Below are 13,412 nucleotides of genomic sequence, written 5' to 3'. Positions count from 1 at the left end.
ACTCAAAAATTGACAACTCAAATGTATTCCGTGCTATTACTACGCTTATGTGAAGAAAAAAATCGTCTACAATTTATATGCATGTTCAATTCATCCAGAGCCTCTGGTGCACTGGAATATATACTGTATTGGCTCGCTTATAGGCCACTCCCGAATAGAGGCCGCACACTAAAAGTTAGGTGTTTTTCTAAAGAAAACATTTTCTTAGTAAAAAAAAAAAAAAAAAAAAGAAATAACATAGAATAGATATGCTGCCACTCTGCCCTCCCCCCGATATATATTGCCCCTCTGCCCTCCCTCGATATATGCTGCCCCTCTGCCCTCTCCCCGAGGTCGTTTACGCGCATCGCCGCAGCAGGTGAACGTCTGCCGGCACACCCCCCGTGGAAAGTGCTGGCAGGGAACGCTGTCTCAGCGTATCGGAGAGTAGGATGTAAATATCCTGCAGTGCTGCGGGGGATCTGTATCCTAACCCTGCTGCCTGCCCGGCTCCCAGAACTGCATGTCCCGGACGTCGGGGGATACGAATTGCGCATTCCTGCGCTAGATCCCGAATATAGGCCACACCCCCACTTTAAAGACCTAAAGTGGTTGGAAAAAGCGTGGCCTATATTCGGGCAAATACGGTAAATACCCTCTATACAAGAAGCAGCCATTCTAGAATATATAGATATTCTAAATACAGATGTATATTTTTTCACCAGTCTATGGGTCCACTTGGCTGATCTGACCCGAGGCCCAAAAGTTAACTGTCCTCCCGTGTAAGCACATTGATAGGATCATGAGACTGAGTCATATTACTCCACTGGGCCATTGGATTAAAAGTTTGAAAAACACTGCGATGACTTCACATTCAGCATCTGACATAAATCTGATTTTGTTGGTGTCTGTGCTTTTTAAGATTTGCATTAGTGGTTTCAATGTGAAGCCACAACATTTGTAAAGGGTAGACATTCTTGTGGAACAAGCCATGTGGCAAATGATTTACAAAAACATAATGAATAGTCGAGAGGCAGCTGCAGTTTTATGTTGATAAATGTGAAATAATGCATTTGGGATATATAAATTCCAAAGGTTTTGACAAAGTATAGGAGGGATGTTTGCTTCAAAGGAGGAGAAATGTTAGATCAGATGTCATAATATAAAACTAGAAGGTCAGAGGCTTAGATGTAAGGATGTTTCACTTAATGGTTGGTAGATGAATGGTAAAGATTAAGGTCTTTACATTACGCAAAATGTAATGGTTCTCACCTGCCATCAAATTTTATGTTGTATATTTTTTGGATGACCTCTTTGCCGGACTATAAATTACTTTAGCTTTATTGAATGTGGCTGAATGGGGTAAGGTAAATGGAATTATCTTTTTTCCCCTACCTGGGAATTTAAAGAAGATGGGTCCTTATTTATTAAACCCCTTTTTTGAAAATCAACTGTGATTTCCCTCTAGTTTATGATAAGCCATCATTTAGCATGAAAAAATATAAAACAACATTCGCGGTTGCACATATGAAAATTATACACAGTGAGTGCAAATAAAACAAAACAAAATGGTTTATTACAAGGCTAAATATAAGAGATATGCATCACTGTTTTCAAACCATTTTTTATAAAAATGAGAGAACACTTTGTGTTGGGTCTTTCCCATGGCAAATACAAGTACATGAATATGTCATGGTTTGTATCTTTTGAGCTGTAGCGCTTGAGTACAACAATATCCCACATGCATGATTATGTCATGCATGCTGTGGGGTCCGAATTGGAACATGTGCATTACAGCTTTCGAACTTGGAATTTTAAGCCACTGGCATTGATCGGTGAGACCAATCAATAATCAGTGACCTAAAGTGTCACTGGTAATTGCTGTGTTTTTTTGTTTTGTTTTGTTTTTTTTTAACCTTGGATGATCCCTCGCTCTCTATGACAGCTGTCACTGATGGGATGTGAGGGAATCAAGTGGCTGTCATAATGATCAGAGCATTCCTCTTGGTCTATTGCCCCACTGTTGCTGGTCTGCTCAGGATGACAGCAGCAGTAGTGCCTCCGCGATCACCATGCAAATGGTAATATGGGAACATTTTTCCACAATCTCACTGAGAATGGGATGGGGAATTTTAACGTTTTCAATCCTAGCTGCAGGCTATAACTTGCAAGTTAACTTGTAACAAGTATAACTTGCCTGGGACTCGCAAATTATAAAGTCCACACACACTTGTATATTAGCAAATACGGTCATTTTTCGAATGTTAGAATGTGAGAGCATACAACCATAGGCAAATCTGGATAGTTAAGTAACCTCGTAGCTAAAAAATAGACCCCAGAATTAAGGAAAGCTAGCATACCAATCCCAAAAGCAACACTCCACACACAATACAACCATAGATTGGTTACCGCAGGTAAAAAATCTGTGGTAGATAAAATAATTACTCATTAATATCCAGAGGCAGAATCCTAGTTCTCCTTCTACTTTGTTCTATTTGCATGAGTTAATAGAAATGCCTCAATTTTCTTATTGTCTCAAGCAACGTTCCTGCTACTTTCGCACTTCGGTTGAATGTTACAGACACTCGCATTTGAAACTGTAGACGTTTTTACATTTTCTAATGAGCTAATAATAGAGAGCAGGGTCCTCTTGTACCAGTTTGTTACTGTTTGTGACTTTAAATTATTCTATTGACTCTGAGTGTAAAAGCTCTATGGAATCTGCTAGCGCTATATAAATTATGGTACCTTTAACCCCTTCCGTACCGGGACGTACCTGGTACTTCCTGGTTAACAGTCACCGGTAGACCGGGACGTACCAGGTACGTCTCCTCCAAAAAACGCCACCACATCACCACAATCGCGGTGATCGTGCAGGCGCTGCTGCTGCCGTCTGCCCAGGACTCCTGGGCAGACAGCACAGCCTGTCTAAACCCGCCCCCAAGCCTACGATCACTCCCACGGAGTGATTTTGTAGGCAGAAACAGCGATTGCAGAAAAATCTGTGGGGACCTGATCCAACACCCCCCTGCTGCCTGATCGCTCCATGAGAGCGTCAGTGCAGCGTTAACCCCTTCAATGCCGCGATCGCGGCATTCAATGCCGCGATCGCGGCATTGAAGGGGTTAATTGCCGTTTTGTAGGGGGCTCTGCTGCTGGTGGTCTGCCTGGAAGCCCAGGCAGACCAGCAACAGCAAAAACGACCCCCCAGAAGTCCTCTGATCAGTCCTGTAGGACTGATCAGAGAGACTCCTCCCCTACAATCTCCAGTCTATTGGAGATTGTGTCCCAGCTGCCAGAGGCAGCTTCAGGGACAGGGAGACAGGGTTCTTTGGTCTCCACATGAGTGTGGAGACCAGCCCCCCCACCCCCTCCCTTGCTCAGTTAACCCCTACCCCCCCTCTTCCTCAATTAACCCCTTCAATGCTGCGATTGTGTATGACCCCCCATCGCAGCATTGCAGGGGTTAATATTAGTCCCCACAAGCTTGTGGGGACTGAATATCAGTCAATGCTGTGCTTCAATGGAGCATCAGCATTGAAAGAGTTAAAAAAAAATTAAAAAATAATAATAATAAAGAAAAATAAAAAAAAATAAAAAAATAAATAAAAAAATAATTAATAAAATAATAATAATAAAAAAAAATAACAGCACTGACCTGAAAGTCCAGGGTGCTTCCAGGTCAAATGCTGGGCTGGGCTGAACAGATCGCTCCTAGCCAATAGGAGTGATCGGATCATTATGGCAGCCCATGGATGACCCTGCTCTACAAAGAGAGAGGGGTCATCTAGGTTAATTATGAAAAAACACAAATTATTAATAAATAAAAAAATCATAATTATTACCTGATCACTTGTCGGTGACATTTTAAGTCGCTGATTATTGATCGTTCTCCCTGATTGATGTCAGCGGCCTAAACCTGTCACTTACAAGTAATCTGATAAAAAAAATATTTAAAAAATGTAAATGCACATGTTCCAGTTTTGCCCTCATAGCTTCCTCAAAAAATGCATGAACCATGCATGTGAGGCCTTGTTGGAATCAGGGGATCTTGGTGAACAAAATGTGGTGTTTTCTTCCACTGTTGCACTTATGGTGTGCAAGAAATTCAGTGCAACATTGAAATGTATGCGTTAAAAAAGCAGTAAAATAATTTCCCTGTGAAGTTTGGCAGCCATCAGTGAAGAAATGGCTGGCTGAAAACTGTCAAAACTACCCTAGTTGAACACCTTGACTTGTCTACTGTTCATAAATATATACTTTTATGGGGTAATTTACAGTGGGGGGCTTCCAAAATGTCCCAAATGGGATATGGGCTCAGCAAACCAATTTCTGAAAATTCCAAATTTGAAAATGAAAATGCGCATGTTCCAGTTTTGCCCTCATAGCTTCCTCAAAAAATGCATGAACCATGCATGTGAGGCCTTGTTGGAACCGGGGGATGTTGGTGAACACAATTTGGTGTTTTGTTCTGCAGTTGCACATATTCTGTACAAAATATAATATAAAATCTAAAGCAACATTTCAACATATGCAAAAAAAACAAAAAAATATAAAAATACCTCAAAATTTGGCAGCAATTGGCGATAAAATCCCTATTTGAAAAGTGTCAAAATGACCCTAGTTGCACACCTTGACTTATCTACTGTTCATAAACATATAATTTTGGGGGGATAATCAGTATCTGTGACAACTATTGCAGTTATTAGACTACCATGCCAAATTTGAAAAAAATTAAATTTCAAAAACGTGATGCATGCCTTGCAATATTTGCCCTATACTGGTCAAAATAGATAAAAATCCTGGCCATGTTGGGTGGTTTCCAAATCAGGACAACTTAATGAATATATTTGGGATAATTTTTTCCCATTGGTTCAATGTGTGTACAATTTGTATGTATACAAAACTGTAAAAAAATGCTTTTTTTTCATTTTTTCCCCACTTTTTCCAGTTTATTTCAAACAAAACAATGTACTACCCAGCTTAATATGGTTTCAAATGAAAGCCCTACTTGTGCTGAAAAAAACAATATATGATTTGTGTGGGTGCACCAATTGATAAGAGAGAAATTACAGTTGAAGAAAGACATGGCAAAAACACAAAAACGGCTCTGGTCCTTTAGCGACACGTTAGTATCAAAATCCCGGTCCTGAAGGGGTTAATTATTATTATCTATTATTTACCTTTTGTATTGCCTGTGCTTGTCGCAACAGTGATGGCCACAGCGTGGCACTGTGGCTCCATTTTAACAAGTTTACCAAATACTCAATAGATGGCTATCTTTACCTTAATGTGTGGGTGGGGATTTTTAGTGGTTTAAAAAGTGTAGTACGTGTAACAACTACATTTTTTTAAAATGTTATATTAGCATTGGCAAGTGGCTTAGGTGCCAACACAAAACAAGTCACCCTACCTGCAGATTCCAGGTATATAACCTGACTGCCCATGATTTTATTTTTGTATATCTTTATCTTTGTGGTTTAACAATCATTCTCTTTGGGGTTTTAATTTACTCTATAGGCAAAATGAATGCTATTGGATGGAATCCAGGATAAGTCCCCATCAGTGAATTCCCCACATACGTGTACACTGAAGTATCAGTGTATGGTAGCTATTTATCGCCCCGTGGGGCAGTCCCTAAGATTTCCCACTAGTTTCTGCATCCATATTAACCTAGCCGTGTCTAGTTGTTGACCTCTGGGCAAGCCTACCTAGGAGGTTCCCAAGTATGATCCATATTTCATAACATTTTAAATGGCCAAAGATAGACACACACACCGATCAACCATAACATTATCACCACGTGCCTAATATTGTGTAGGTCCACCTTTTGCTGCCAAAACAGCCCTGACTCGTCAAGGCATGGACTCCATGGACTCCAATAGACCTCTGAAGGTGTGTTGTGGTTTCTGACACCAATATGTTAGCAGTCCTGTAAGTTGCGAGGTGGGGCCTCCATGGATTGGACTTGTTTGTCCAGCACATCCCACAGATGAACGATTGAATTGAGATCTGGGGAGTTTGGAGGCCAACACCTTGAACTCTTGTTGTGTTCCTCAAACCATTCCTGAACCATTTTTGCTTTGTGGCAGGGAGCATAATCCTGCTGAAAGTGGGCAATGCCATCAGGAAATATCATGTCCATGTCCAGGTCTGCAACAATGCTTAGGAAGGTAATACGTGTCAAAGTAACATCCACATGAATGGCAGGACCGAAAGTTTCTTAGCAGAACATTGCCCAAAGCATCTCACTGCCTCCGCCGGCTTGCCTTCTTCGCATAGTGCATCCTGTACCATGTGATGGCACCATGCTATCCACGTGATGTAAAAGAAAACATAATTCATCAGACCCAGCCACCTTCTTCCATTGCTCTGTGGTCCAGTTCTTATGCGTGCCCATTGTAGGCAGGGGACAGGGATCACCATGGACACCCTGCCTGGTCTGCGGCTATGCAGCCCCATACGCAACAAATTGTGATGCGCTATGTGTTCTGACAGCATTCACTTTAACAATAATTATATAGCGCCTTTCTCCCAGTGGGACTCCAAGAGCTTTTAGCGTACGCTCTCAGAACGCTCTCAGAACCAAATCAGCAGTTGAATTTTTATTACCCAATCATAATGGTACTCATTTATCAAGGAGTTGACCCAAGCAGGATTTGAACTGACAACCCTGAAATGCACTGCAGTCAGGGCAATTACAACCTGTAATTAAAATAGATTTTTATTTGGATTTCATGTAACAAACACAAAATAGTCCAAATTGGTGAAATTAAGAAAATAACTTTTTTTAAAAAATTCTAAAAAATAAAAAACTTTTGCAAGGCACTGTAGCTCAATGCTACTTTGATTTAGGTTTCATTTCTTTTTTTGTCCTATACTCAATAAGGTCTAATTTATGGGTGTAACTGTTTCTGTATGATGTTTAGAACACCTCAGTTGGTGCTGACCTTGCTGTGTGCATTTACTTCACCTAGCAGGGGGTTTGGAGGTAAATTTAAAGGCAAATTTGATTTTGTCTCTTTTTTGTTTTGCTTTTTTTTACTGTAAACTTCCCTTCTCTGCATGCCTGGAGGCTGCCAGAGTTGTGAGTCATGTGGTAATTTGGATAACTTTCTTTACTCAAACACCACGCTGAGATGATTTTTATGGCAATGCTAATGAAGTATGTTTCTCCATAGACCTTCATTAGTCAGAGAGTCTGGCCGGGCAACGTATTCTGACTTATTCTATGGTTTACCATGGGCTGTATAATAAAGATTTAGGGTGTTTATATAGATTGGGCTAAGAGAACAGAGCTAGTGCGCATACGAATGTCTAATATGCAGCTGCCTGATTAAAAATTATATTATGCAAAATCTATAACTGTTTCAAAATAGAAAACAGCACAATATTTTCAAAAGCATATGTGTAATCTGATACTAGTAATAAAAACAATTGTTAGGACTTCCCCTTTAAGATTTCGATTTCTTAGTATCACTAAGCATAATGACGAACCAAAATAAGTGGTCTTTTTTAAGAATAGTTGAACAGACCCTGCATAATGCAGTTATTTCCTTAAAATCATCTACTGACACAAATATTTAGGCTACCTGGAGGTTATGTATGCCATTTTTCAAAGTGGAGGTGTTTCTGTAGGTCTCTTAGAATACCTTCGTTGGATCTGACATTGCTGACATTTTTGTTTCTATTAGAATTGTGCAATCAAATTCATACAAACATTTTTATTTAAAATGTTTCAATTTCATGCATTTGAACAAATCACTGATAATGAGGAGGGACCCCGACGATGCAAACGAAAACAAAATCTGCCATTACAACCCACTGGAAGGAACTGTGTGTAGGAGGGAACATATAAATGATTGCTAGATAGAAGTAGCCAACAAGATTAGGGGATGGTCTCATTGATAATGATTGATGGGTCCAACAGCATGTGAGGCTTTTTCTTTGTTTTTTTCCAGGTGGTTTTCAGCACACAGCGGTACTATTATCTGTGGTTATTAAAGTAGCCAGTTTTGTAATGTTCAACTATTATATATTTTAATTTTTATCAGCGAGTATAATTAATTTGGAAATTTCTGTGAGACAGAGTGATTCCAGTGTTCGTGGGTTAGGTGTGTACGAAACATAAGTCAGGTGGCCCCTGGTATACCATTCCCAAGGATGGTGGAGTAAATGGATTTCTTAAATGTCAGTCTGCCCAAATTAAGGTATTAAGGTTCTAATGTTGCTCCTCCTCTTTCTTTTTTTTTTCTCTGGGGATTCATTTTTTTATTTTTTTTTAAAAAATGGGAAAATTCAGTCCTTTATCAAGGTGTGTCATCTGGCTGCATGTGTCTGCCTGCCAGTGCCTGCCCAGTGCCCTGCTGTGCCTCTGGTACTGTGGCTCAGTCTCCTTCTTTCTCTGGGAGATTAATTATTTTAATATTTTTATTACTGGGGAAATTAATTCCTGTACCATGTGACTGGATGTGTCTGTCTGCCAGTACCTGCCCAGGCCTAGTTGATTTAAAAGGAGAAATACCACCACAACAAGGCCCTACTTTGTGGTGTGTCTAGTCAACCGTCTATCCATTGCTATCCATTGCTGTAGTGCTGCTTTTGCTGGTGGTGATGATGGTCCTGCAATGCAAAACTGAGTCTGGATCTCTTCCTAAACCTTGAGATGTTATTACTGAAGTAAAAGGTGAGTCCAGAAGGTGGCAGGGACTTCTCCCTTTGAAAATACAGCTCCGAATTTCATTACCTAAACAAAAAAAGCCCTCCGAATTTTGCCCAAACCAGACCGCTGTCCGAAAACGAATGCTGCAAAAAAAACATTTCAGAATCTATTTTGCTTGCCATGCAAACATCTAGTTTCTATAATGTGACTCCTTATGACTTATCTGTTCCTACCACACAGTGTTTCCAATACAACCACCAACAGTCAAGCTCTTCTATGATAAATTAGTATATTTGTTTGCTCTATTGTTTAGAGCTAGTGATTTTGTACCATAGGTGATATGGATGTCTTATCCCCAACCAAAATATCCATGGAAAGAGTAAAATTTACTTAAAATATGTATTTATACATATGAAAAAAATAAATGTAGCCACCTGTTGTTTAGTTTTATTTCATCGCACATACATCCCACTTAAATGTTTCTTACAGACTTAAAAGGTTACATGGAAACTTAATGCTTCTCAATGTTTTTGGTGCCTTTTGGTTTCAGCGTAAAAGTCAAGCTGTGGGTGGACTAATGTCTCAACACTAGCCTACATGCTCCTGCAGAGGATGGCGTGGGCTTGTTTCCAGTGTATGGCTGTAGCAGAAGGGCAATTATTTTCATATTAAGAAAAGGATTAAGCATGCTTTTTATTTATGTATTTAGTTTTTGTTGACCTGTAGTTTTCTATACATACTTGCGTTTATGTGTTAGAATAAATTATTTAAAGGTAGAATTAAAAGTTCTAACTGAAACACACTAAATTCTGTAAAGTACAGTTATCTGTACCACATGTTCTGGTACTTTGCAGTCCAGATGATACAAACTCATGCTTTGACATGCTGTCATTGTTTTGATGTAATGCTGCCTTGACTGAAGTACCCTTGGGTTTACCTTAACCCAATAACGACAGACACCAGATATTTGGGTTGAAAGGGCCACAGCCAATTTTTTTTATTAACCAAGTTATTGCCACGCAACCTTAGGCCCGACACCTTTTTTGCGTTAACATGACAAAGACTACCAAACTGAACACATAAATTTAATAAATACAGTATTTGCTTGATTATAAGACAAGCCTGATTATAAGACGACCCTCCCAGATTTAAATATTAATTACATTTTATCAATTAATTTCTTGTTTTTATTTCCTTTTATTTGCGCCCAGTTATGCACATCTGCCCCCTGACTTGCCACTCTGCCCCCAGACATGCCTTTTACCTCCCTATATGCCACTCTGCCCCAGATATGCCTTATACTTCCCTGTATGCCACTCTGCCCCCAGATATGCCACTCTGCCCCCAGACTTGCCTTATACCTCCCTGTATGCCACTCTGCTCCCAGAAATGCCACTCTGCCCCCCCAGACATTATTATTATTTTCTTTTATTTATATCGTGCCAACAATTTATGCAGCACTTCACTAGATATGCCTTACACCCCCTTATATGCCACTCTCCCTACCAGATATGCCTTATACCCCTAGCACTGCGGGGGATCTGGATCTTAGTCTTATAGTCAGACCTCTATTTGATTTATTATAAAACGACCTTGAATATAAAACAAGGAGCATTTTTCAAAGCATTTGCTCTGAAAAAAATTGATCTTATATTCAACCAAAACTTATAAAGCCTACCAGGCAAACTAGGAACCACCACACAGGGAATACCAAGATGCTCAAACCCAAGCCTACTGGGAACCTCCCACCAAATGCTCTCCCCTACAGCATTCACACCCCCTAGATCCCTGGTAAGCTACCAACCCGGATGTAACAGAGAATGGTCCTAAAAAGAGAAAATATCCAGTGAGTGGCAGTTGTGTGGATGAAAATGCTTTGTTGATGTCAGAGGAGAATTGGCAGACTGGTTCAAGGTGCAGCTGGGCTACAGCAGCAAAAACCACACCAGGGGCCACTCCTGCCAGCTAAGAACAGGACACTGACGCTATAATTAGCGCAGGCTCACCAAAATTGGACGATGGAAGAATGTTACCTGGTCTGATGTGTCTCGAGTCCAGCTGCGACATTGAGATAGCAGGGTCAGAATTTGGGGTAAACAACTTGAAAGCATCGATCCATCCTGCCTTGTATCAACGGTTCAGGCTGGTGGTGGTGTTGTAATGGTGTGGGGGACATTTTGAGCATTGTTTAAACATGACAGCCTACCTGAGTATTGTTGCTGGCCATGTCCATCCCTTTATGACTACAGTGTTCCCACCTTCAGATGGCTACTTCCTGCAGCATAATGCACCAGGTCACAAAGCTCACATCATCTCAAACTGGTTTCTTGAACATGATATTGAGTTAACTGTACTCTAATGGCCTCCACAGTCAACAGATCATAATCCAGTAGAGCACCTTTGGGATGTGGTGGAACAGGAGATTTGCGTCATGGATGTGCAGCATACAAATCTGCAGCAACTGCGTGATGCCATCGTGTCCATATGGACCCAATACACTGAGGAATGTTTCCAGCACTTTGTCGAAAGTATGCCACAAAGAATGAAGGAAGTTCTGAAGGCAAAAGGGGGTCCATCCAACCTGGTACTAGCAAGGAGTACCTAATAAAGTGGCCAGTGGTAATCCCCTTGCTGCCAAACCGGGCAAAAATAAATGAAAGATCATTGCCTGTTTACACTGTGGCACAGCCTTCACAGTCAGCCTTAGAAGGTGGCAGGAGGGGACAATGCCCTAGGTCGGCTTTAGGGCAGGGAGAAAGGTAAATACATTGCTGCATGCATGCACCTCTAAAGTATATGAATTGCAGGGAAATATATGAAAGTTGAATGATAACTTGCATTACCTCACCTGTGACTTGTAATAACATTGGAAGCATAGCATTGTTTAAAATGTATTAGTATGCTGAAGGGGAAATACTGTCAGGGTTCTACCCTGCTAGCCTGGGCTATGTGATAATTATAACATTGTCATGTCTAGCTGCAGCCACTAGTGGCCACCCGTCCCTCTCAGAAGCACCCCTTTCTAATTACTTTGGACAACTGAGTTTAACCGTGCACTTATATACTTGCTCTGCCATTCACTCAGGGCCTTGTTGTGGTGGTATTTCTCCTTTTAAATCAACTATCTTCCTTTATTGTATTCATTCCCTTTAAGTATTTAAATGTTTCTATCATATACCCCCTGTCATGTCTTTCTTCCAGGCTGTATATGTTAAGATTCTTTACCCTTTCCTGGTAAATTGTATCCTGTAATCCATGAACCATTTTAGTAGCCTTTCTCTGAACTTTCTCCAACATATCTATATCCTTCTGGAGATACGGTCTCCAGTACTGTACACAATACTCCAAGTGAGGTCTCACCAGTGCTCTGTACAATGGTATGAGTATTTCCCTCTTTCTACTGCTAATACCTCTCGCTATACAACCAAGCATTCTGCTAGCATTTCCTGCTGCTCTATTGCATTGTCTACCTACCTTTAAATAATTACCTCTAAATCTCTTTCCTCACATGTTGAGGTTAGGACAGTATAAAATATTCTATACTCTGTCCTTGGGTTTTTATGCCCTTGATGCATTACTTTGCATTTCTCCGCATTAAATGCCAGTTGCCACAGCTCTGACCATTTTTCCAATTTACCTAAAATATTTGCCATTTGGCTTATCCCTCCAGGAACATCAACGCTGTTGCAAATTTTTGTCGTCAGCAAAAAGACATACCTTTCCATCAAGACCTTCTGCAATATCACTAATAAAAATATTACAGGGAATGGGTCCAAGTACAGATTCCTGAGGTACCCCACTGGTAACAAGACCTTGCTCTGAATATACGCCATTGACTACAACCCTCTGTTTTCTGTCACATAGCCACTCCTGTGTACTCCGGTCTGATCTCCTGCGTATGACCTTGGCTACGTTCACAATCCAGCTTTGTGTACCAGACACTGGCGTGTCCCAGACTCACCTACCTGCCCAGCCATGTCCAAGCCGTGCGCCCTGTCTGAGGGCTTCCAAGCCGTGTGCCCTGCCTGAGGGCTTCCAAGCCGCATTCCAACCATGTGTGACACACTGCCCTGGTTTCCTGGCTCCTGTATTGTGCATTCAGGTTTTTGGACTGTTCCTAGTTCAGCCTCTAGTGGCCGCTCTGCCTATCTTTCTGCTCTTCTCCTATTGTTGCTGCCTGGCCTCGTTACCTGCTGCCCTGCAGTATAAAGGGCTGTAGCTTCCTGCAAACTGGGCCTTGGCATTGTAATAGGACCGATTTGCTCTGTTCCTGGCTTCCTTTTGTACCTGATCCTGTATTGCTCCTGTCGTGTGCCCTGCCTGAGGGCTTCCAGCAGCATGTCCAGTCATGTGCTCTGCCGGTGGGATTCTATTTCAGCATCAGCCTTGCCAGTTCCAGTCCTGCTCTTCTGTCTGCTGTGTGCCTGTCTACCTTGCACCATGAATTGCAGTGTACAAACAGACAACACTATCCCTGCACTGAGGCCCCTCGCTAACCTGCTTACCCAGTGTGTGACACCATGTGCCCTGTCTGAGGGCTTCCAAGCCATGTTCCAACAGTGTGCCCTGCCAGTGGGCTTCCAGCCATGTGCCCTGCCAGTGGGCTTCCAGTGCTGTGCCTTGCCAGAGGGCTTTGGGCTCTGCCTGGTTCTTTCTCAACATCAGCCTTGCCAGTCCCAGTCCTTCTTTTCTGTCTGTTGTGTGCCTGTCCTTACCTACCTACTAGTCATGATGCATCATACGGTACAGACAGAGCCCCTGGTATCCTTTG

The sequence above is a fragment of the Spea bombifrons genome, chromosome 3 (assembly GCF_027358695.1).
Source record: "Spea bombifrons isolate aSpeBom1 chromosome 3, aSpeBom1.2.pri, whole genome shotgun sequence".
NCBI classification, from domain to species: domain Eukaryota; kingdom Metazoa; phylum Chordata; class Amphibia; order Anura; family Pelobatidae; genus Spea; species Spea bombifrons.
The sequence above is the reverse complement of the archived record's forward strand: the minus strand, read 5'-3'. Positions refer to the sequence as shown.